Source organism: Acanthaster planci, linkage group LG06 (genome assembly GCF_054643075.1).
Source record: "Acanthaster planci isolate LZ-2023a linkage group LG06, COTS_SCS, whole genome shotgun sequence".
In the NCBI taxonomy this organism is placed as follows: domain Eukaryota; kingdom Metazoa; phylum Echinodermata; class Asteroidea; order Valvatida; family Acanthasteridae; genus Acanthaster; species Acanthaster planci.
In genome coordinates, this window is record NC_141782.1 from 11,147,151 (window position 1) to 11,169,809 (window position 22,659).

The window sequence follows — 22,659 nt, forward strand, 5'->3', positions numbered from 1 at the left end:
GAAATATTTGTTGTTTCATGTTTAAACTTGCGCTTTAGTCTTTTTTCTTTTTCTGCAGATACTGACTGGATGTGCGACTGCCTGGCTGACTGGATGTGCGACTGCCCGATGTCCAAGTTGAGTAGTTTAGGATTGTTGCGGGTAGCAGGGGTAGCTCTTGCTACCCTCAGGAGGTGATTGGCCCTGCCCTTGCCAGATCACGTTTGTCCTGTTATTTGTTGTCTGCGTTTTGTCAGTCATTCGTTTAATGGCTTATTTTTCAATATTTAGTCTGAAATATTTGTTGTTTCATGTTTAAACTTGCGCTTTAGTCTTTTTTCTTTTTCTGCAGATACTGACTGGATGTGCGACTGCCTGGCTGACTGGATGTGCGACTGCCCGATGTCCAAGTTGAGTAGTTTAGGATTGTTGCGGGTAGCAGGGGTAGCTCTTGCTACCCTCAGGAGGTGATTGGCCCTGCCCTTGCCAGATCACGTTTGTCCTGTTATTTGTTGTCTGCGTTTTGTCAGTCATTCGTTTAATGGCTTATTTTTTCAATATTTAGTCTGAAATATTTGTTGTTTTATGTTTAAACTTGCGCTTTAGTCTTTTTTGTTTTTCTGCAGATACTGACTGGATGTGCGACTGCCTGGCTGACTGGATGTGCGACTGCCCGATGTCCAAGTTGAGTAGTTTATGATTGTTGCGGGTAGCAGGGGTAGCTCTTGCTACCCTCAGGAGGTGATTGGCCCTGCCCTTGCCAGATCACGTTTGTCCTGTTATTTGTTGTCTGCGTTTTGTCAGTCATTCGTTTAATGGCTTATTTTTTCAATATTTAGTCTGAAATATTTGTTGTTTTATGTTTAAACTTGCGCTTTAGTCTTTTTTGTTTTTCTGCAGATACTGACTGGATGTGCGACTGCCTGGCTGACTGGATGTGCGACTGCCCGATGACTAAGTTGAGTAGTTTATCTTTTTTTTTTTTTTTTTTTGTTCCGGGTAGCAGGGGTAGCTCTTGCTACCCTCGGGAAGTGATCGGCCCTGCCCTTGCGAGATCACGTTTGTCCTGTTATCTGTTGTCTGCGTTTTGTGAGTCCTTTGTTTAATTAGGTGCTTATTTTTTGGCTATTTAATTCCTCTGAAATTGTTGTTTTTTCATGTTTAATTCCTCTAAAATTGTTGTTTTTTCATGTTTAAACTTGCGCTTTAGTCTTTTTTCTTTTTCTGCAGATACTGACTGGATGTGCGACTGCCTGGCTGACTGGATGTGCGACTGCCCGATGTCCAAGTTGAGTAGTTTATCTTTTTTTTTTTTTTTGTTCCGGGTAGCAGGGGTAGCTCTTGCTACCCTCAGGAAGTGATTGGCCCTGCCCTTGCAAGATCATGTTTGTCCTGTTATCTGTTGTCTGCGTTTTGTGAGTCCTTCGTTTAATTAGGTGCTTATTTTTGGCTATTTAATTCCTCTGGTATTGTTGTTTTTTTCATGTTTAATTCCTCTAAAATTGTTGTTTTTTCATGTTTAAACTTGCGCTTTAGTCTTTTTTCTTTTTCTGCAGATACTGACTGGATGTGCGACTGCCTGGCTGACTGGATGTGCGACTGCCCGATGACTAAGTTGAGTAGTTTATCTTTTTTTTTTTTTGTTCCGGGTAGCAGGGGTAGCTCTTGATACCCTCAGGTAGTGATCGGCCCTGCCCTTGCGAGATCACGTTTGTCCTGTTATCTGTTGTCTGCGTTTTGTGAGTCCTTCGTTTAATTAGGTGCTTATTTTTTGGCAATTTAATTCCTCTGGTATTGTTGTTTTTTCATGTTTAATTCCTCTAAAATTGTTGTTTTTTCATGTTTAAACTTGCGCTTTAGTCTTTTTTGTTTTTCTGCAGATACTGACTGGATGTGCGACTGCCTGGCTGACTGGATGTGCGACTGCCCGATGTCCAAGTTGAGTAGTTTATGATTGTTGCGGGTAGCAGGGGTAGCTCTTGCTACCCTCAGGAGGTGATTGGCCCTGCCCTTGCCAGATCACGTTTATCCTGTTATTTGTTGTCTGCGTTTTGTCAGTCATTCGTTTAATGGCTTATTTTTTCAATATTTAGTCTGAAATATTTGTTGTTTCATGTTTAAACTTGCGCTTTAGTCTTTTTTCTTTTTCTGCAGATACTGACTGGATGTGCGACTGCCTGGCTGACTGGATGTGCGACTGCCCGATGTCCAAGTTGAGTAGTTTATGATTGTTGCGGGTAGCAGGGGTAGCTCTTGCTACCCTCAGGAGGTGATTGGCCCTGCCCTTGCCAGATCACGTTTGTCCTGTTATTTGTTGTCTGCGTTTTGTCAGTCATTCGTTTAATGGCTTATTTTTCAATATTTAGTCTGAAATATTTGTTGTTTCATGTTTAAACTTGCGCTTTAGTCTTTTTTCTTTTTCTGCAGATACTGACTGGATGTGCGACTGCCTGGCTGACTGGATGTGCGACTGCCCGATGTCCAAGTTGAGTAGTTTAGGATTGTTGCGGGTAGCAGGGGTAGCTCTTGCTACCCTCAGGAGGTGATTGGCCCTGCCCTTGCCAGATCACGTTTGTCCTGTTATTTGTTGTCTGCGTTTTGTCAGTCATTCGTTTAATGGCTTATTTTTCAATATTTAGTCTGAAATATTTGTTGTTTCATGTTTAAACTTGCGCTTTAGTCTTTTTTCTTTTTCTGCAGATACTGACTGGATGTGCGACTGCCTGGCTGACTGGATGTGCGACTGCCCGATGTCCAAGTTGAGTAGTTTATCTTTTTTTTTTTTTTTTGTTCCGGGTAGCAGGGGTAGCTCTTGATACCCTCGGGAAGTGATCGGCCCTGCCCTTGCGAGATCACGTTTGTCTTGTTATCTGTTGTCTGCGTTTTGTGAGTCCTTTGTTTAATTAGGTGCTTATTTTTTGGCTATTTAATTCCTCTGAAATTGTTGTTTTTTCATGTTTAATTCCTCTAAAATTGTTGTTTTTTCATGTTTAAACTTGCGCTTTAGTCTTTTTTCTTTTTCTGCAGATACTGACTGGATGTGCGACTGCCTGGCTGACTGGATGTGCGACTGCCCGATGTCCAAGTTGAGTAGTTTATCTTTTTTTTTTTTTTTTTGTTCCGGGTAGCAGGGGTAGCTCTTGCTACCCTCAGGAAGTGATTGGCCCTGCCCTTGCAAGATCATGTTTGTCCTGTTATCTGTTGTCTGCGTTTTGTGAGTCCTTCGTTTAATTAGGTGCTTATTTTTTGGCTATTTAATTCCTCTGGTATTGTTGTTTTTTTCATGTTTAATTCCTCTAAAATTGTTGTTTTTTCATGTTTAAACTTGCGCTTTAGTCTTTTTTCTTTTTCTGCAGATACTGACTGGATGTGCGACTGCCTGGCTGACTGGATGTGCGACTGCCCGATGACTAAGTTGAGTAGTTTATCTTTTTTTTTTTTTTTGTTCCGGGTAGCAGGGGTAGCTCTTGATACCCTCAGGAAGTGATCGGCCCTGCCCTTGCGAGATCACGTTTGTCCTGTTATCTGTTGTCTGCGTTTTGTGAGTCCTTCGTTTAATTAGGTGCTTATTTTTTGGCAATTTAATTCCTCTGGTATTGTTGTTTTTTCATGTTTAATTCCTCTAAAATTGTTGTTTTTTCATGTTTAAACTTGCGCTTTAGTCTTTTTTGTTTTTCTGCAGATACTGACTGGATGTGCGACTGCCTGGCTGACTGGATGTGCGACTGCCCGATGTCCAAGTTGAGTAGTTTATGATTGTTGCGGGTAGCAGGGGTAGCTCTTGCTACCCTCAGGAGGTGATTGGCCCTGCCCTTGCCAGATCACGTTTGTCCTGTTATTTGTTGTCTGCGTTTTGTCAGTCATTCGTTTAATGGCTTATTTTTCAATATTTAGTCTGAAATATTTGTTGTTTCATGTTTAAACTTGCGCTTTAGTCTTTTTTCTTTTTCTGCAGATACTGACTGGATGTGCGACTGCCTGGCTGACTGGATGTGCGACTGCCCGATGTCCAAGTTGAGTAGTTTAGGATTGTTGCGGGTAGCAGGGGTAGCTCTTGCTACCCTCAGGAGGTGATTGGCCCTGCCCTTGCCAGATCACGTTTGTCCTGTTATTTGTTGTCTGCGTTTTGTCAGTCATTCGTTTAATGGCTTATTTTTTCAATATTTAGTCTGAAATATTTGTTGTTTCATGTTTAAACTTGCGCTTTAGTCTTTTTTCTTTTTCTGCAGATACTGACTGGATGTGCGACTGCCTGGCTGACTGGATGTGCGACTGCCCGATGTCCAAGTTGAGTAGTTTAGGATTGTTGCGGGTAGCAGGGGTAGCTCTTGCTACCCTCAGGAGGTGATTGGCCCTGCCCTTGCCAGATCACGTTTGTCCTGTTATTTGTTGTCTGCGTTTTGTCAGTCATTCGTTTAATGGCTTATTTTTCAATATTTAGTCTGAAATATTTGTTGTTTCATGTTTAAACTTGCGCTTTAGTCTTTTTTCTTTTTCTGCAGATACTGACTGGATGTGCGACTGCCTGGCTGACTGGATGTGCGACTGCCCGATGTCCAAGTTGAGTAGTTTATGATTGTTGCGGGTAGCAGGGGTAGCTCTTGCTACCCTCAGGAGGTGATTGGCCCTGCCCTTGCCAGATCACGTTTGTCCTGTTATTTGTTGTCTGCGTTTTGTCAGTCATTCGTTTAATGGCTTATTTTTTCAATATTTAGTCTGAAATATTTGTTGTTTTATGTTTAAACTTGCGCTTTAGTCTTTTTTGTTTTTCTGCAGATACTGACTGGATGTGCGACTGCCTGGCTGACTGGATGTGCGACTGCCCGATGACTAAGTTGAGTAGTTTATCTTTTTTTTTTTTTTTTTTGTTCCGGGTAGCAGGGGTAGCTCTTGCTACCCTCGGGAAGTGATCGGCCCTGCCCTTGCGAGATCACGTTTGTCCTGTTATCTGTTGTCTGCGTTTTGTGAGTCCTTTGTTTAATTAGGTGCTTATTTTTAGGCTATTTAATTCCTCTGAAATTGTTGTTTTTTCATGTTTAATTCCTCTAAAATTGTTGTTTTTTCATGTTTAAACTTGCGCTTTAGTCTTTTTTCTTTTTCTGCAGATACTGACTGGATGTGCGACTGCCTGGCTGACTGGATGTGCGACTGCCCGATGTCCAAGTTGAGTAGTTTATGATTGTTGCGGGTAGCAGGGGTAGCTCTTGCTTCCCTCAGGAAGTGATCGGCCCTGCCCTTGCCAGATCACGTTTGTCCTGTTATTTGTTGTCTGCGTTTTGTCAGTCATTCGTTTAATGGCTTATTTTTTCAATATTTAGTCTGAAATATTTGTTGTTTCATGTTTAAACTTGCGCTTTAGTCTTTTTCTTTTTCTGCAGATACTGACTGGATGTGCGACTGCCTGCCAGGCTGACTGGATGTGTGACTGCCCGATGTCCAAGTTGAGTAGTTTAGGATTGTTGCGGGTAGCAGGGGTAGCTCTTGCTACCCTCAGGAGGTGATTGGCCCTGCCCTTGCCAGATCACGTTTGTCCTGTTATTTGTTGTCTGCGTTTTGTCAGTCATTCGTTTAATGGCTTATTTTTTCAATATTTAGTCTGAAATATTTGTTGTTTCATGTTTAAACTTGCGCTTTAGTCTTTTTTCTTTTTCTGCAGATACTGACTGGATGTGCGACTGCCTGGCTGACTGGATGTGCGACTGCCCGATGTCCAAGTTGAGTAGTTTAGGATTGTTGCGGGTAGCAGGGGTAGCTCTTGCTACCCTCAGGAGGTGATTGGCCCTGCCCTTGCCAGATCACGTTTGTCCTGTTATTTGTTGTCTGCGTTTTGTCAGTCATTCGTTTAATGGCTTATTTTTCAATATTTAGTCTGAAATATTTGTTGTTTCATGTTTAAACTTGCGCTTTAGTCTTTTTTCTTTTTCTGCAGATACTGACTGGATGTGCGACTGCCTGGCTGACTGGATGTGCGACTGCCCGATGTCCAAGTTGAGTAGTTTAGGATTGTTGCGGGTAGCAGGGGTAGCTCTTGCTACCCTCAGGAGGTGATTGGCCCTGCCCTTGCCAGATCACGTTTGTCCTGTTATTTGTTGTCTGCGTTTTGTCAGTCATTCGTTTAATGGCTTATTTTTCAATATTTAGTCTGAAATATTTGTTGTTTCATGTTTAAACTTGCGCTTTAGTCTTTTTTCTTTTTCTGCAGATACTGACTGGATGTGCGACTGCCTGGCTGACTGAATGTGCGACTGCCCGATGTCCAAGTTGAGTAGTTTATCTTTTTTTTTTTTTGTTCCTTGTAGCAGGGGTAGCTCTTGCTACCCTCAGGAAGTGATTGGCCCTGCCCTTGCAAGATCATGTTTGTCCTGTTATCTGTTGTCTGCGTTTTGTGAGTCCTTCGTTTAATTAGGTGCTTATTTTTTGGCTATTTAATTCCTCTGGTATTGTTGTTTTTGTCATGTTTAATTCCTCTAAAATTGTTGTTTTTTCATGTTTAAACTTGCGCTTTAGTCTTTTTTCTTTTTCTGCAGATACTGACTGGATGTGCGACTGCCTGGCTGACTGGATGTGCGACTGCCCGATGACTAAGTTGAGTAGTTTATCTTTTTTTTTTTTTTGTTCCGGGTAGCAGGGGTAGCTCTTGATACCCTCAGGAAGTGATCGGCCCTGCCCTTGCGAGATCACGTTTGTCCTGTTATCTGTTGTCTGCGTTTTGTGAGTCCTTCGTTTAATTAGGTGCTTATTTTTTGGCAATTTAATTCCTCTGGTATTGTTGTTTTTGTCATGTTTAATTCCTCTAAAATTGTTGTTTTTTCATGTTTAAACTTGCGCTTTAGTCTTTTTTGTTTTTCTGCAGATACTGACTGGATGTGCGACTGCCTGGCTGACTGGATGTGCGACTGCCCGATGTCCAAGTTGAGTAGTTTATGATTGTTGCGGGTAGCAGGGGTAGCTCTTGCTACCCTCAGGAGGTGATTGGCCCTGCCCTTGCCAGATCACGTTTGTCCTGTTATTTGTTGTCTGCGTTTTGTCAGTCATTCGTTTAATGGCTTATTTTTTCAATATTTAGTCTGAAATATTTGTTGTTTCATGTTTAAACTTGCGCTTTAGTCTTTTTTCTTTTTCTGCAGATACTGACTGGATGTGCGACTGCCTGGCTGACTGGATGTGCGACTGCCCGATGTCCAAGTTGAGTAGTTTAGGATTGTTGCGGGTAGCAGGGGTAGCTCTTGCTACCCTCAGGAGGTGATTGGCCCTGCCCTTGCCAGATCACGTTTGTCCTGTTATTTGTTGTCTGCGTTTTGTCAGTCATTCGTTTAATGGCTTATTTTTCAATATTTAGTCTGAAATATTTGTTGTTTCATGTTTAAACTTGCGCTTTAGTCTTTTTTCTTTTTCTGCAGATACTGACTGGATGTGCGACTGCCTGGCTGACTGGATGTGCGACTGCCCGATGTCCAAGTTGAGTAGTTTATGATTGTTGCGGGTAGCAGGGGTAGCTCTTGCTACCCTCAGGAGGTGATTGGCCCTGCCCTTGCCAGATCACGTTTGTCCTGTTATTTGTTGTCTGCGTTTTGTCAGTCATTCGTTTAATGGCTTATTTTTTCAATATTTAGTCTGAAATATTTGTTGTTTTATGTTTAAACTTGCGCTTTAGTCTTTTTTGTTTTTCTGCAGATACTGACTGGATGTGCGACTGCCTGGCTGACTGGATGTGCGACTGCCCGATAACTAAGTTGAGTAGTTTATGATTGTTGCGGGTAGCAGGGGTAGCTCTTGCTACCCTCAGGAGGTGATTGGCCCCGCCCTTGCCAGATCACGTTTGTCCTGTTATTTGTTGTCTGCGTTTTGTCAGTCATTCGTTTAATGGCTTATTTTTTCAATATTTAGTCTGAAATATTTGTTGTTTTATGTTTAAACTTGCGCTTTAGTCTTTTTTGTTTTTCTGCAGATACTGACTGGATGTGCGACTGCCTGGCTGACTGGATGTGCGACTGCCCGATGACTAAGTTGAGTAGTTTATCTTTTTTTTTTTTTTTTTGTTCCGGGTAGCAGGGGTAGCTCTTGCTACCCTCGGGAAGTGATCGGCCCTGCCCTTGCGAGATCACGTTTGTCCTGTTATCTGTTGTCTGCGTTTTGTGAGTCCTTTGTTTAATTAGGTGCTTATTTTTTGGCTATTTAATTCCTCTGAAATTGTTGTTTTTTCATGTTTAATTCCTCTAAAATTGTTGTTTTTTCATGTTTAAACTTGCGCTTTAGTCTTTTTTCTTTTTCTGCAGATACTGACTGGATGTGCGACTGCCTGGCTGACTGGATGTGCGACTGCCCGATGTCCAAGTTGAGTAGTTTATCTTTTTTTTTTTTTTTTGTTCCGGGTAGCAGGGGTAGCTCTTGCTACCCTCAGGAAGTGATTGGCCCTGCCCTTGCAAGATCATGTTTGTCCTGTTATCTGTTGTCTGCGTTTTGTGAGTCCTTCGTTTAATTAGGTGCTTATTTTTGGCTATTTAATTCCTCTGGTATTGTTGTTTTTTTCATGTTTAATTCCTCTAAAATTGTTGTTTTTTCATGTTTAAACTTGCGCTTTAGTCTTTTTTCTTTTTCTGCAGATACTGACTGGATGTGCGACTGCCCGATGACTAAGTTGAGTAGTTTATCTTTTTTTTTTTTTTGTTCCGGGTAGCAGGGGTAGCTCTTGATACCCTCAGGAAGTGATCGGCCCTGCCCTTGCGAGATCACGTTTGTCCTGTTATCTGTTGTCTGCGTTTTGTGAGTCCTTCGTTTAATTAGGTGCTTATTTTTTGGCAATTTAATTCCTCTGGTATTGTTGTTTTTTCATGTTTAATTCCTCTAAAATTGTTGTTTTTTCATGTTTAAACTTGCGCTTTAGTCTTTTTTGTTTTTCTGCAGATACTGACTGGATGTGCGACTGCCTGGCTGACTGGATGTGCGACTGCCCGATGTCCAAGTTGAGTAGTTTATGATTGTTGCGGGTAGCAGGGGTAGCTCTTGCTACCCTCAGGAGGTGATTGGCCCTGCCCTTGCCAGATCACGTTTGTCCTGTTATTTGTTGTCTGCGTTTTGTCAGTCATTCGTTTAATGGCTTATTTTTTCAATATTTAGTCTGAAATATTTGTTGTTTCATGTTTAAACTTGCGCTTTAGTCTTTTTTCTTTTTCTGCAGATACTGACTGGATGTGCGACTGCCTGGCTGACTGGATGTGCGACTGCCCGATGTCCAAGTTGAGTAGTTTAGGATTGTTGCGGGTAGCAGGGGTAGCTCTTGCTACCCTCAGGAGGTGATTGGCCCTGCCCTTGCCAGATCACGTTTGTCCTGTTATTTGTTGTCTGCGTTTTGTCAGTCATTCGTTTAATGGCTTATTTTTCAATATTTAGTCTGAAATATTTGTTGTTTCATGTTTAAACTTGCGCTTTAGTCTTTTTTCTTTTTCTGCAGATACTGACTGGATGTGCGACTGCCTGGCTGACTGGATGTGCGACTGCCCGATGTCCAAGTTGAGTAGTTTAGGATTGTTGCGGGTAGCAGGGGTAGCTCTTGCTACCCTCAGGAGGTGATTGGCCCTGCCCTTGCCAGATCACGTTTGTCCTGTTATTTGTTGTCTGCGTTTTGTCAGTCATTCGTTTAATGGCTTATTTTTCAATATTTAGTCTGAAATATTTGTTGTTTCATGTTTAAACTTGCGCTTTAGTCTTTTTTCTTTTTCTGCAGATACTGACTGGATGTGCGACTGCCTGGCTGACTGGATGTGCGACTGCCCGATGTCCAAGTTGAGTAGTTTAGGATTGTTGCGGGTAGCAGGGGTAGCTCTTGCTACCCTCAGGAGGTGATTGGCCCTGCCCTTGCCAGATCACGTTTGTCCTGTTATTTGTTGTCTGCGTTTTGTCAGTCATTCGTTTAATGGCTTATTTTTCAATATTTAGTCTGAAATATTTGTTGTTTCATGTTTAAACTTGCGCTTTAGTCTTTTTTCTTTTTCTGCAGATACTGACTGGATGTCGGACTGCCTGGCTGACTGGATGTGCGACTGCCCGATGTCCAAGTTGAGTAGTTTATGATTGTTGCGGGTAGCAGGGGTAGCTCTTGCTACCCTCAGGAGGTGATTGGCCCTGCCCTTGCCAGATCACGTTTGTCCTGTTATTTGTTGTCTGCGTTTTGTCAGTCATTCGTTTAATGGCTTATTTTTTCAATATTTAGTCTGAAATATTTGTTGTTTTATGTTTAAACTTGCGCTTTAGTCTTTTTTGTTTTTCTGCAGATACTGACTGGATGTGCGACTGCCTGGCTGACTGGATGTGCGACTGCCCGATGACTAAGTTGAGTAGTTTATCTTTTTTTTTTTTTTTTTGTTCCGGGTAGCAGGGGTAGCTCTTGCTACCCTCGGGAAGTGATCGGCCCTGCCCTTGCGAGATCACGTTTGTCCTGTTATCTGTTGTCTGCGTTTTGTGAGTCCTTTGTTTAATTAGGTGCTTATTTTTTGGCTATTTAATTCCTCTGAAATTGTTGTTTTTTCATGTTTAATTCCTCTAAAATTGTTGTTTTTTCATGTTTAAACTTGCGCTTTAGTCTTTTTTCTTTTTCTGCAGATACTGACTGGATGTGCGACTGCCTGGCTGACTGGATGTGCGACTGCCCGATGTCCAAGTTGAGTAGTTTATCTTTTTTTTTTTTTTGTTCCGGGTAGCAGGGGTAGCTCTTGCTACCCTCGGGAAGTGATTGGCCCTGCCCTTGCAAGATCATGTTTGTCCTGTTATCTGTTGTCTGCGTTTTTTGAGTCCTTCGTTTAATTAGGTGCTTATTTTTTGGCTATTTAATTCCTCTGGTATTGTTGTTTTTTTCATGTTTAATTCCTCTAAAATTGTTGTTTTTTCATGTTTAAACTTGCGCTTTAGTCTTTTTTCTTTTTCTGCAGATACTGACTGGATGTGCGACTGCCTGGCTGACTGGATGTGCGACTGCCCGATGTCCAAGTTGAGTAGTTTATGATTGTTGCGGGTAGCAGGGGTAGCTCTTGCTTCCCTCAGGAAGTGATCGGCCCTGCCCTTGCCAGATCACGTTTGTCCTGTTATTTGTTGTCTGCGTTTTGTCAGTCATTCGTTTAATGGCTTATTTTTTCAATATTTAGTCTGAAATATTTGTTGTTTCATGTTTAAACTTGCGCTTTAGTCTTTTTTCTTTTTCTGCAGATACTGACTGGATGTGCGACTGCCTGCCAGGCTGACTGGATGTGTGACTGCCCGATGTCCAAGTTGAGTAGTTTAGGATTGTTGCGGGTAGCAGGGGTAGCTCTTGCTACCCTCAGGAGGTGATTGGCCCTGCCCTTGCCAGATCACGTTTGTCCTGTTATTTGTTGTCTGCGTTTTGTCAGTCATTCGTTTAATGGCTTATTTTTTCAATATTTAGTCTGAAATATTTGTTGTTTCATGTTTAAACTTGCGCTTTAGTCTTTTTTCTTTTTCTGCAGATACTGACTGGATGTGCGACTGCCTGGCTGACTGGATGTGCGACTGCCCGATGTCCAAGTTGAGTAGTTTAGGATTGTTGCGGGTAGCAGGGGTAGCTCTTGCTACCCTCAGGAGGTGATTGGCCCTGCCCTTGCCAGATCACGTTTGTCCTGTTATTTGTTGTCTGCGTTTTGTCAGTCATTCGTTTAATGGCTTATTTTTCAATATTTAGTCTGAAATATTTGTTGTTTCATGTTTAAACTTGCGCTTTAGTCTTTTTTCTTTTTCTGCAGATACTGACTGGATGTGCGACTGCCTGGCTGACTGGATGTGCGACTGCCCGATGTCCAAGTTGAGTAGTTTATCTTTTTTTTTTTTATTCCTTGTAGCAGGGGTAGCTCTTGCTACCCTCAGGAAGTGATTGGCCCTGCCCTTGCAAGATCATGTTTGTCCTGTTATCTGTTGTCTGCGTTTTGTGAGTCCTTCGTTTAATTAGGTGCTTATTTTTTGGCTATTTAATTCCTCTGGTATTGTTGTTTTTGTCATGTTTAATTCCTCTAAAATTGTTGTTTTTTCATGTTTAAACTTGCGCTTTAGTCTTTTTTCTTTTTCTGCAGATACTGACTGGATGTGCGACTGCCTGGCTGACTGGATGTGCGACTGCCCGATGACTAAGTTGAGTAGTTTATCTTTTTTTTTTTTTTGTTCCGGGTAGCAGGGGTAGCTCTTGATACCCTCAGGAAGTGATCGGCCCTGCCCTTGCGAGATCACGTTTGTCCTGTTATCTGTTGTCTGCGTTTTGTGAGTCCTTCGTTTAATTAGGTGCTTATTTTTTGGCAATTTAATTCCTCTGGTATTGTTGTTTTTTCATGTTTAATTCCTCTAAAATTGTTGTTTTTTCATGTTTAAACTTGCGCTTTAGTCTTTTTTGTTTTTCTGCAGATACTGACTGGATGTGCGACTGCCTGGCTGACTGGATGTGCGACTGCCCGATGTCCAAGTTGAGTAGTTTATGATTGTTGCGGGTAGCAGGGGTAGCTCTTGCTACCCTCAGGAGGTGATTGGCCCTGCCCCTGCCAGATCACGTTTGTCCTGTTATTTGTTGTCTGCGTTTTGTCAGTCATTCGTTTAATGGCTTATTTTTTCAATATTTAGTCTGAAATATTTGTTGTTTCATGTTTAAACTTGCGCTTTAGTCTTTTTTCTTTTTCTGCAGATACTGACTGGATGTGCGACTGCCTGGCTGACTGGATGTGCGACTGCCCGATGTCCAAGTTGAGTAGTTTAGGATTGTTGCGGGTAGCAGGGGTAGCTCTTGCTACCCTCAGGAGGTGATTGGCCCTGCCCTTGCCAGATCACGTTTGTCCTGTTATTTGTTGTCTGCGTTTTGTCAGTCATTCGTTTAATGGCTTATTTTTCAATATTTAGTCTGAAATATTTGTTGTTTCATGTTTAAACTTGCGCTTTAGTCTTTTTTCTTTTTCTGCAGATACTGACTGGATGTGCGACTGCCTGGCTGACTGGATGTGCGACTGCCCGATGCCCAAGTTGAGTAGTTTAGGATTGTTGCGGGTAGCAGGGGTAGCTCTTGCTACCCTCAGGAGGTGATTGGCCCTGCCCTTGCCAGATCACGTTTGTCCTGTTATTTGTTGTCTGCGTTTTGTCAGTCATTCGTTTAATGGCTTATTTTTTCAATATTTAGTCTGAAATATTTGTTGTTTCATGTTTAAACTTGCGCTTTAGTCTTTTTTCTTTTTCTGCAGATACTGACTGGATGTGCGACTGCCTGGCTGACTGGATGTGCGACTGCCCGATGTCCAAGTTGAGTAGTTTATCTTTTTTTTTTTTTTGTTCCGGGTAGCAGGGGTAGCTCTTGCTACCCTCAGGAAGTGATCTGCCCTGCCCTTGCAAGATCATGTTTGTCCTGTTATCTGTTGTCTGCGTTTTGTGAGTCCTTCGTTTAATTAGGTGCTTATTTTTTGGCTATTTAATTCCTCTGGTATTGTTGTTTTTTCATGTTTAATTCCTCTAAAATTGTTGTTTTTTCATGTTTAAACTTGCGCTTTAGTCTTTTTTCTTTTTCTGCAGATACTGACTGGATGTGCGACTGCCTGGCTGACTGGATGTGCGACTGCCCGATGACTAAGTTGAGTAGTTTATCTTTTTTTTTTTTGTTCCGGGTAGCAGGGGTAGCTCTTGCTTCCCTCAGGAAGTGATCGGCCCTGCCCTTGCGAGATCACGTTTGTCCTGTTATTTGTTGTCTGCGTTTTGTCAGTCATTCGTTTAATGGCTTATTTTTTCAATATTTAGTCTGAAATATTTGTTGTTTCATGTTTAAACTTGCGCTTTAGTCTTTTTTCTTTTTCTGCAGATACTGACTGGATGTGCGACTGCCTGCCAGGCTGACTGGATGTGCGACTGCCCGATGTCCAAGTTGAGTAGTTTAGGATTGTTGCGGGTAGCAGGGGTAGCTCTTGCTACCCTCAGGAGGTGATTGGCCCTGCCCTTGCCAGATCACGTTTGTCCTGTTATTTGTTGTCTGCGTTTTGTCAGTCATTCGTTTAATGGCTTATTTTTCAATATTTAGTCTGAAATATTTGTTGTTTCATGTTTAAACTTGCGCTTTAGTCTTTTCTTTTTCTGCAGATACTGACTGGATGTGCGACTGCCTGGCTGACTGGATGTGCGACTGCCCGAGGACTAAGTTGAGTAGTTTATCTTTTTTTTTGTTGCGGGTAGCAGGGGTAGCTCTTGCTACCCTCAGGAAGTGATCGGCCCTGCCCTTGCAAGATCATGTTTGTCCTGTTATCTGTTGTCTGCGTTTTGTGAGTCCTTCGTTTAATTAGGTGCTTATTTTTTGGCTATTTAATTCCTCTGGTATTGTTGTTTTTTCATGTTTAATTCCTCTAAAATTGTTGTTTTTTCATGTTTAAACTTGCGCTTTAGTCTTTTTTCTTTTTCTGCAGATACTGACTGGATGTGCGACTGCCTGGCTGACTGGATGTGCGACTGCCCGATGTCCAAGTTGAGTAGTTTATGATTGTTGCGGGTAGCAGGGGTAGCTCTTGCTACCCTCAGGAGGTGATTGGCCCTGCCCTTGCCAGATCACGTTTGTCCTGTTATTTGTTGTCTGCGTTTTGTCAGTCATTCGTTTAATGGCTTATTTTTTCAATATTTAGTCTGAAATATTTGTTGTTTCATGTTTAAACTTGCGCTTTAGTCTTTTTTCTTTTTCTGCAGATACTGACTGGATGTGCGACTGCCTGGCTGACTGGATGTGCGACTGCCCGATGACTAAGTTGAGTAGTTTATCTTTTTTTTTTTTTTTGTTCCGGGTAGCAGGGGTAGCTCTTGCTACCCTCGGGAAGTGATCGGCCCTGCCCTTGCGAGATCACGTTTGTCCTGTTATCTGTTGTCTGCGTTTTGTGAGTCCTTCGTTTAATTACGTGCTTATTTTTTCGCTATTTAATTCCTCTGAAATTGTTGTTTTTTCATGTTTAATTCCTCTAAAATTGTTGTTTTTTCATGTTTAAACTTGCGCTTTAGTCTTTTTTCTTTTTCTGCAGATACTGACTGGATGTGCGACTGCCTGGCTGACTGGATGTGCAACTGCCCGATGTCCAAGTTGAGTAGTTTATCTTTTTTTTTTTTTGTTCCGGGTAGCAGGGGTAGCTCTTGCTACCCTCAGGAAGTGATCGGCCCTGCCCTTGCAAGATCATGTTTGTCCTGTTATCTGTTGTCTGCGTTTTGTGAGTCCTTCGTTTAATTAGGTGCTTATTTTTTGGCTATTTAATTCCTCTGGTATTGTTGTTTTTTCATGTTTAATTCCTCTAAAATTGTTGTTTTTTCATGTTTAAACTTGCGCTTTAGTCTTTTTTCTTTTTCTGCAGATACTGACTGGATGTGCGACTGCCTGGCTGACTGGATGTGCGACTGCCCGATGACTAAGTTGAGTAGTTTATCTTTTTTTTTTTTTTTTGTTCCGGGTAGCAGGGGTAGCTCTTGCTTCCCTCAGGAAGTGATCGGCCCTGCCCTTGCGAGATCACGTTTGTCCTGTTATTTGTTGTCTGCGTTTTGTGAGTCCTTCGTTTAATGGCTTATTTTTTCAATATTTAGTCTGAAATATTTGTTGTTTCATGTTTAAACTTGCGCTTTAGTCTTTTTTCTTTTTCTGCAGATACTGACTGGATGTGCGACTGCCTGGCTGACTGGATGTGCGACTGCCCGAGGACTAAGTTGAGTAGTTTATCTTTTTTTTTTTTTGTTGCGGGTAGCAGGGGTAGCTCTTGCTACCCTCAGGAAGTGATCGGCCCTGCCCTTGCAAGATCATGTTTGTCCTGTTATCTGTTGTCTGCGTTTTGTGAGTCCTTCGTTTAATTAGGTGCTTATTTTTTGGCTATTTAATTCCTCTGGTATTGTTGTTTTTTCATGTTTAATTCCTCTAAAATTGTTGTTTTTTCATGTTTAAACTTGCGCTTTAGTCTTTTTTCTTTTTCTGCAGATACTGACTGGATGTGCGACTGCCTGGCTGACTGGATGTGCGACTGCCCGATGACTAAGTTGAGTAGTTTATCTTTTTTTTTTTTTTTTGTTCCGCGTAGCAGGGGTAGCTCTTGCTACCCTCAGGAAGTGATCGGCCCTGCCCTTGCGAGATCACGTTTGTCCTGTTATCTGTTGTCTGCGTTTTGTGAGTCCTTCGTTTAATTAGGTGCTTATTTTTTGGCAATTTAATTCCTCTGGTATTGTTGTTTTTTCATGTTTAATTCCTCTAAAATTGTTGTTTTTTCATGTTTAAACTTGCGCTTTAGTCTTTTTTCTTTTTCTGCAGATACTGACTGGATGTGCGACTGCCTGGCTGACTGGATGTGCGACTGCCCGATGACTAAGTTGAGTAGTTTATCTTTTTTTTTTTGTTCCGCGTAGCAGGGGTAGCTCTTGCTTCCCTCAGGAAGTGATCGGCCCTGCCCTTGCCAGATCACGTTTGTCCTGTTATTTGTTGTCTGCGTTTTGTCAGTCATTCGTTTAATGGCTTATTTTTTCAATATTTAGTCTGAAATATTTGTTGTTTCATGTTTAAACTTGCGCTTTAGTCTTTTTCTTTTTCTGCAGATACTGACTGGATGTGCGACTGCCTGGCTGACTGGATGTGCGACTGCCCGATGTCCAAGTTGAGTAGTTTATGATTGTTGCGGGTAGCAGGGGTAGCTCTTGCTACCCTCAGGAGGTGATTGGCCCTGCCCTTGCCAGATCACGTTTGTCCTGTTATTTGTTGTCTGCGTTTTGTCAGTCATTCGTTTAATGGCTTATTTTTTCAATATTTAGTCTGAAATATTTGTTGTTTCATGATTAAACTTGCGCTTTAGTCTTTTTTCTTTTTCTGCAGATACTGACTGGATGTGCGACTGCCTGCCAGGCTGACTGGATGTGCGACTGCCCGATGTCCAAGTTGAGTAGTTTAGGATTGTTGCGGGTAGCAGGGGTAGCTCTTGCTACCCTCAGGAGGTGATTGGCCCTGCCCTTGCCAGATCACGTTTGTCCTGTTATTTGTTGTCTGCGTTTTGTCAGTCATTCGTTTAATGGCTTATTTTTTCAATATTTAGTCTGAAATATTTGTTGTTTCATGTTTAAACTTGCGCTTTAGTCTTTTTTCTTTTTCTGCAGATACTGACTGGATGTGCGACTGCCTGGCTGACTGGATGTGCAACTGCCCGATGTCCAAGTTGAGTAGTTTATGATTGTTGCGGGTAGCAGGGGTAGCTCTTGGTACCCTCAGGAGGTGATTGGCCCTGCCCTTGCCAGATCACGTTTGTCCTGTTATTTGTTGTCTGCGTTTTGTCAGTCATTCGTTTAATGGCTTATTTTTTCAATATTTAGTCTGAAATATTTGTTGTTTCATGTTTAAACTTGCGCTTTAGTCTTTTTTCTTTTTCTGCAGATACTGACTGGATGTGCGACTGCCTGGCTGACTGGATGTGCGACTGCCCGATGTCCAAGTTGAGTAGTTTAGGATTGTTGCGGGTAGCAGGGGTAGCTCTTGCTACCCTCAGGAGGTGATTGGCCCTGCCCTTGCCAGATCACGTTTGTCCTGTTATTTGTTGTCTGCGTTTTGTCAGTCATTCGTTTAATGGCTTATTTTTTCAATATTTAGTCTGAAATATTTGTTGTTTCATGTTTAAACTTGCGCTTTAGTCTTTTTTCTTTTTCTGCAGATACTGACTGGATGTGCGACTGCCCGATGTCCAAGTTGAGTAGTTTATGATTGTTGCGGGTAGCAGGGGTAGCTCTTGCTACCCTCAGGAGGTGATTGGCCCTGCCCTTGCCAGATCACGTTTGTCCTGTTATTTGTTGTCTGCGTTTTGTCAGTCATTCGTTTAATGGCTTATTTTTTCAATATTTAGTCTGAAATATTTGTTGTTTCATGATTAAACTTGCGCTTTAGTCTTTTTTCTTTTTCTGCATATACTGACTGGATGTGCGACTACCCAGCTTACTCGATTTTGGACATGCTGTTTTGGGGATTGTTGCTGAATGTATGACTGCCTTGCTGACTATATGACATCACAGCTTGTACTTTATCGCTTTGGCTGAATGTGTGTAATTGTCTGATATTCAAGATTATCGAATGGAGTCCACACAACTGTCAGGCTATTAACTCTGGACAATTTCATGTTTGGATGACAGGGTGTAAGACTTTTTGAGTGGAGTTTTGACTAGAGTGAACCGACCAGGCCCGATGGCTTGTTTTTTATCCAAGGAAACATCCTTTAAAAAACCTGCCTCTAAGATATGTCTATCACACCATTGCCCAGATAAAGGCACTGCTTCTTCAGCTACGAGTTCAACGAGCTATAAGTGTCACCATTTGCCAATCCCAACTTGTATATCATCGTACTTGGAAGTCCCCCCCTCAGCCCGGCTGTGGCTTGACCAAAGGTTGAACTGGCCTTAAACACCTGTCACAGCGCCTTGCACAGAGAAGTTATGTACAGCAGTTGTGACGCTGAACGTCAGGCTGCCGCTGACATCCCACAGTTCAGATACAGAGAATGAGATGATCGATGTGCTTCTTGTACATCGTGTTATTTTACATATGTTATGATAGTATTGAAATACATGTACCTGGATAATTTCTAAATCGATCAATTCAGTTTGCACTCAAAGGCGTGCTTCTTTTCAGGATCATAAAATTTAGGGCAACATTTTCATCAAAAGCCCGGGCATTATGAAATACATTTCCAAAATGCTCATACTCGGCTTTACAAGCAAAACTTCCTGGTTTTTAAAAGTTAATTTCTTCTGTGTACTAGTAACAATATGTGTCACTATAATAATTGCTCTCATTCATTCCGTCTGATATCTGAGAGCTCAGATTCTAAGTTTCTTCAGAGAAAATGCACTTCTATTTTTGTTGCAAACATATTGAAATATGATATAAAAATGGAGAGTCATGGAAGCATTTATTTTATAACTAAGTATGTAAGAATCCATATATGCAAGAACAGAATCCAGTTGTCCTAAATTCTGGAAACGGCTTATATGCAGTAATATGAGCATTGCAGCTACAACAAGTATTGATATATATTACCTTTATTTTGCGTAGAAATGCAATTTTTGTACGAGTTATAACCATTTTAAATATTTGAACAAATTTTGTTTTTGTTTTATACTGTTGCATGATTGATCATTGGTGCGAGTCGCTTAATACTGATTTATTAAATGGTTCATTATTTTTGAAGATCTGCTTCAACATTTTTACTGCGAGTAAAAATTGAACCAAAGACATAACTTGCAGAGTGTAGTTACTCGCCATAAGTACAGTATCCTTACTCGTGCTTTATTGTCATTTTTAAAGTACTGTAGATGTATGTTGACTTGCATGTCAATTGTTTAAATTGCAAATGAGGTTTGTAGGCAATCTGGTTTTTTTCTGGAATCTCAACAGACCTTAATTTAAAAGATATTAACAGCTTTCTTCAGAAACTAACTTCTCATCAATTCATTTTATGAAGTGACAACCTGAAGTCGCAGGTCTTTGAAAAAATGAAGATTTTGTAGAGCACTTTCATTTCCGCATGCATTTTGAAATTATAACAATTTGCCTAATTAGTTTTCATGACGAGTTTATTTTTAAAACTAAGTGAATTTACATAAAACATAACTTCATGACGAGTTTATTTTTAAAACTAAGTGAATTTACATAAAACATAACTTAACACATGACACATGTGCAGAAATGCTGTGAAACCAGTCTGAAAAGTTCTTGGTGTTTAAATGCTTCAAAATTTTCACGGGAAGTCATTTTTTGAACGGCTACAGAATTTAACTTATTCATTGGAATGTATTAAACGGGGTGGTTCAAAACTATTTTTTTAATGTTTTTTAATGCGGTTTAAATACATGCATGTAGATATAAATAATAAATTTCACATTCTTCATTGGCATAACTGACATTTAATTGTGATGAAGTTTTTATTTCAGTGCTTTAATTTCTAGTCTCGGGTGCCAGAATAGTTAACCTAGCTATGAATTCAATATGGCCGACAGGAAATTTTGACATCGCAAAGATTTTCTATGTTCAACATAGATACTACATGTGTTTTTAAATGCACATTTTTTGCCCAAACCATTGCAACCTTGACATTTCCTTCCCTTGCAGAACGTTGGAGTTTTTAATATGAACATTTGCATTGGCATAAAAATAAAAAAGGAACCAAGACCATTTACAAGAGCAGACGAAATTGAAAGTATAGGTTTATTGAAGCTCAATGGTGTGTTTTCAAGGTATGCAGTAAAGAAAAATGCATTGCAAAAATTATGCATTTTATTATTTTTTTCTCGTGAATGCCCTTGGAAGTACTTCTTCTATTCGTGGTTTGTAGTGCAATCATTTTCAAGGGGGCGTAGAAAGGAAACGAATTGTGGCCTATACATGTGACGTGTTCCTTTTAATTTGCAGAATGGCCGCGTGTGCTTCATTTCCCGTTATTGGGGTTGAAATTAGGACAAATTGATGGCTGATACTGGGACTGGTGACTTTTAAGTGGAGCAGTTTCAAATGTTCCTATTCGGATCCCAGTTGACCCTTTTAACCCGAGCTACACTCTAGTGTAGAATAATTATTTATCCAAATAATTTACATGTACAAAAAGTTGATCCAAACATCTTTTAGCTAATTAACGTGTAATTTTTTTTCGTCCAAATGCAACCATTATTTATCATATCCTACCCTGTACATGCTGAAAAACCTGGTTTCGTCACTTTACAGCCACGGCCTCCCCTAGCCAGAAAAAAACAACAAAATCCATCCGGCCTCCAGCCAGCCTCCAGCCAATTCCCAAGTGGCCCCTTGTGTACAATCTAATGGATTATTTACAAAACTGTGCCTGGGGCAGACGGTGGAATGTTCCTTACCAGTGACAGCTGTCTGGAACTTGTCAGAGGCCTCTTTCGGCTGTCTTTGAAGTGTTCTTTTGGTTGGTGGTGTTGTGGCGGTGGTATGGCTTGGCTGGCGCATGGCAAGCCCCCCCCCCATCGGGATAGCTTGGGATTACGCCCCCCCCCCCTGTACTGGGATGTATTTTTGGTGGTTTGTCAGAGCTGCAGAGGCTGGGGAAAACCACTGAAGCATTTATTTACCTTTAGGACGGACTCAGGGCTCTGCAACCCTGAGAAATGATACGGACTCACCTGGCGAGGCCGGTCCAGAGACCGTGTAAAGAAAATTTCATACTATTTTGCAGGCCTACATTTGTTCTTCAGTGAATTACTGTTATGTAAGTACACGGCCATAAGAAAACACACAACCCTTTCTCAGCTATTTTTTTCAATAAGCATTTTCTGGTTTCAAGGTTTACACAGAGAACTTCTGCACCGAACCATGCCTTTTTAGGCATCTTGGCAGCTGAGTGCCTTCAGGAAAACATGGACAAGTTTAAATGGTTGAAACAAGTGCACTTTTCGTAATCATAGTGGGTGTCATATAATTTTCAGATTCTAAAAAGAGTACGTGTATATTTAGTTACAGTAAAATTGTGTCTAAGAAAATTTCATTGCTGTTACGATTTCGAAATCTGGTTTTTGCGCCTTTTTTAACGCTTTATCTTAACCTTTTCATCAAGATAAAACTTGTTAATTTTTCGCTTCACCAATAATCTCCACCGTAGTATATCATAAAGTTGCGAAACAAAATGTTCATAAAACAGTATTATCCTCACCTTAACATGTTAAAATCCTGATAACTCAGTCCTTCAGTATTTATCCAAGATTCATCCTGGTGTCATTTTGAAGTTGCCGCCTATCCCTTCAACTCTGGGGTTCGTTGCCCGCCGCACCGCACCGCACATTTTGAAACTGATTTCGTGCTCTTGACGGTAGGACCTATATCAATTAATTAAGTAAACTTTGGGCGGAGATTTCTTGTCACATGTTGAGGGATGATTTTTGAAAGCTCAGCACAGCCTCCATCCCAGGTGAGATCGTGACCCCGGAAAGTGCCGAGTCGCTGGTACAGGCTACGGGTGCACATATAGTCAGTGACTTTAAAAGTGTGTGTGTGGGGGGGTCGTATTGGTAATCCGGCCCCGGGTCAAAAAGAGGGGGAGGATAATTATACGTGTATTCCCCATCGCTCCGGGATCTCCGCCCACGATTATAAACCATACAAGATGCAGAATGGGAGGTCCTCTGCCATGGATGTGCCGCATATGGGTTGCAAAACAGGAAGATTTATTCGCCGCTGTTGGCGTATTTCACTTCCCGCACGAATATCCTCACCGCCATTGTTACAGTGGTCCACCTTTCCCACGTTTCCTCCCGTACACCTCTGTACAATAATCCATGGTGTATAAAAGGAACAAATGACCAACTTTTAACGCTCTTTGGCCTAGGAAATATGCACATACACTCAGCAAGTTAATGAATAGCTTTCAACGCTCTTTGGCTCAGGAAATCGGCACAATACACTCAGCAAGTTTACGCTTTATTAATTATTATTATTGCATCTTAGTCTTTTGAGGGGATAAAACTCAAGCCAGTGAAAGCACACTGTGTAAACTTTACATTTGAATTAAATATCATAAGATCGTTTAGGGTAAGAACCTTTCTTATCCATCCCAAATTATTCACGAAAGGTCGAATTATTTCAGTTGGACCAAAAAGCGCGGCCTTGATCCCGGTTTGGGATCATCTAGAATGCTAAATACGAGCATTTCCGCGAAACTCTTT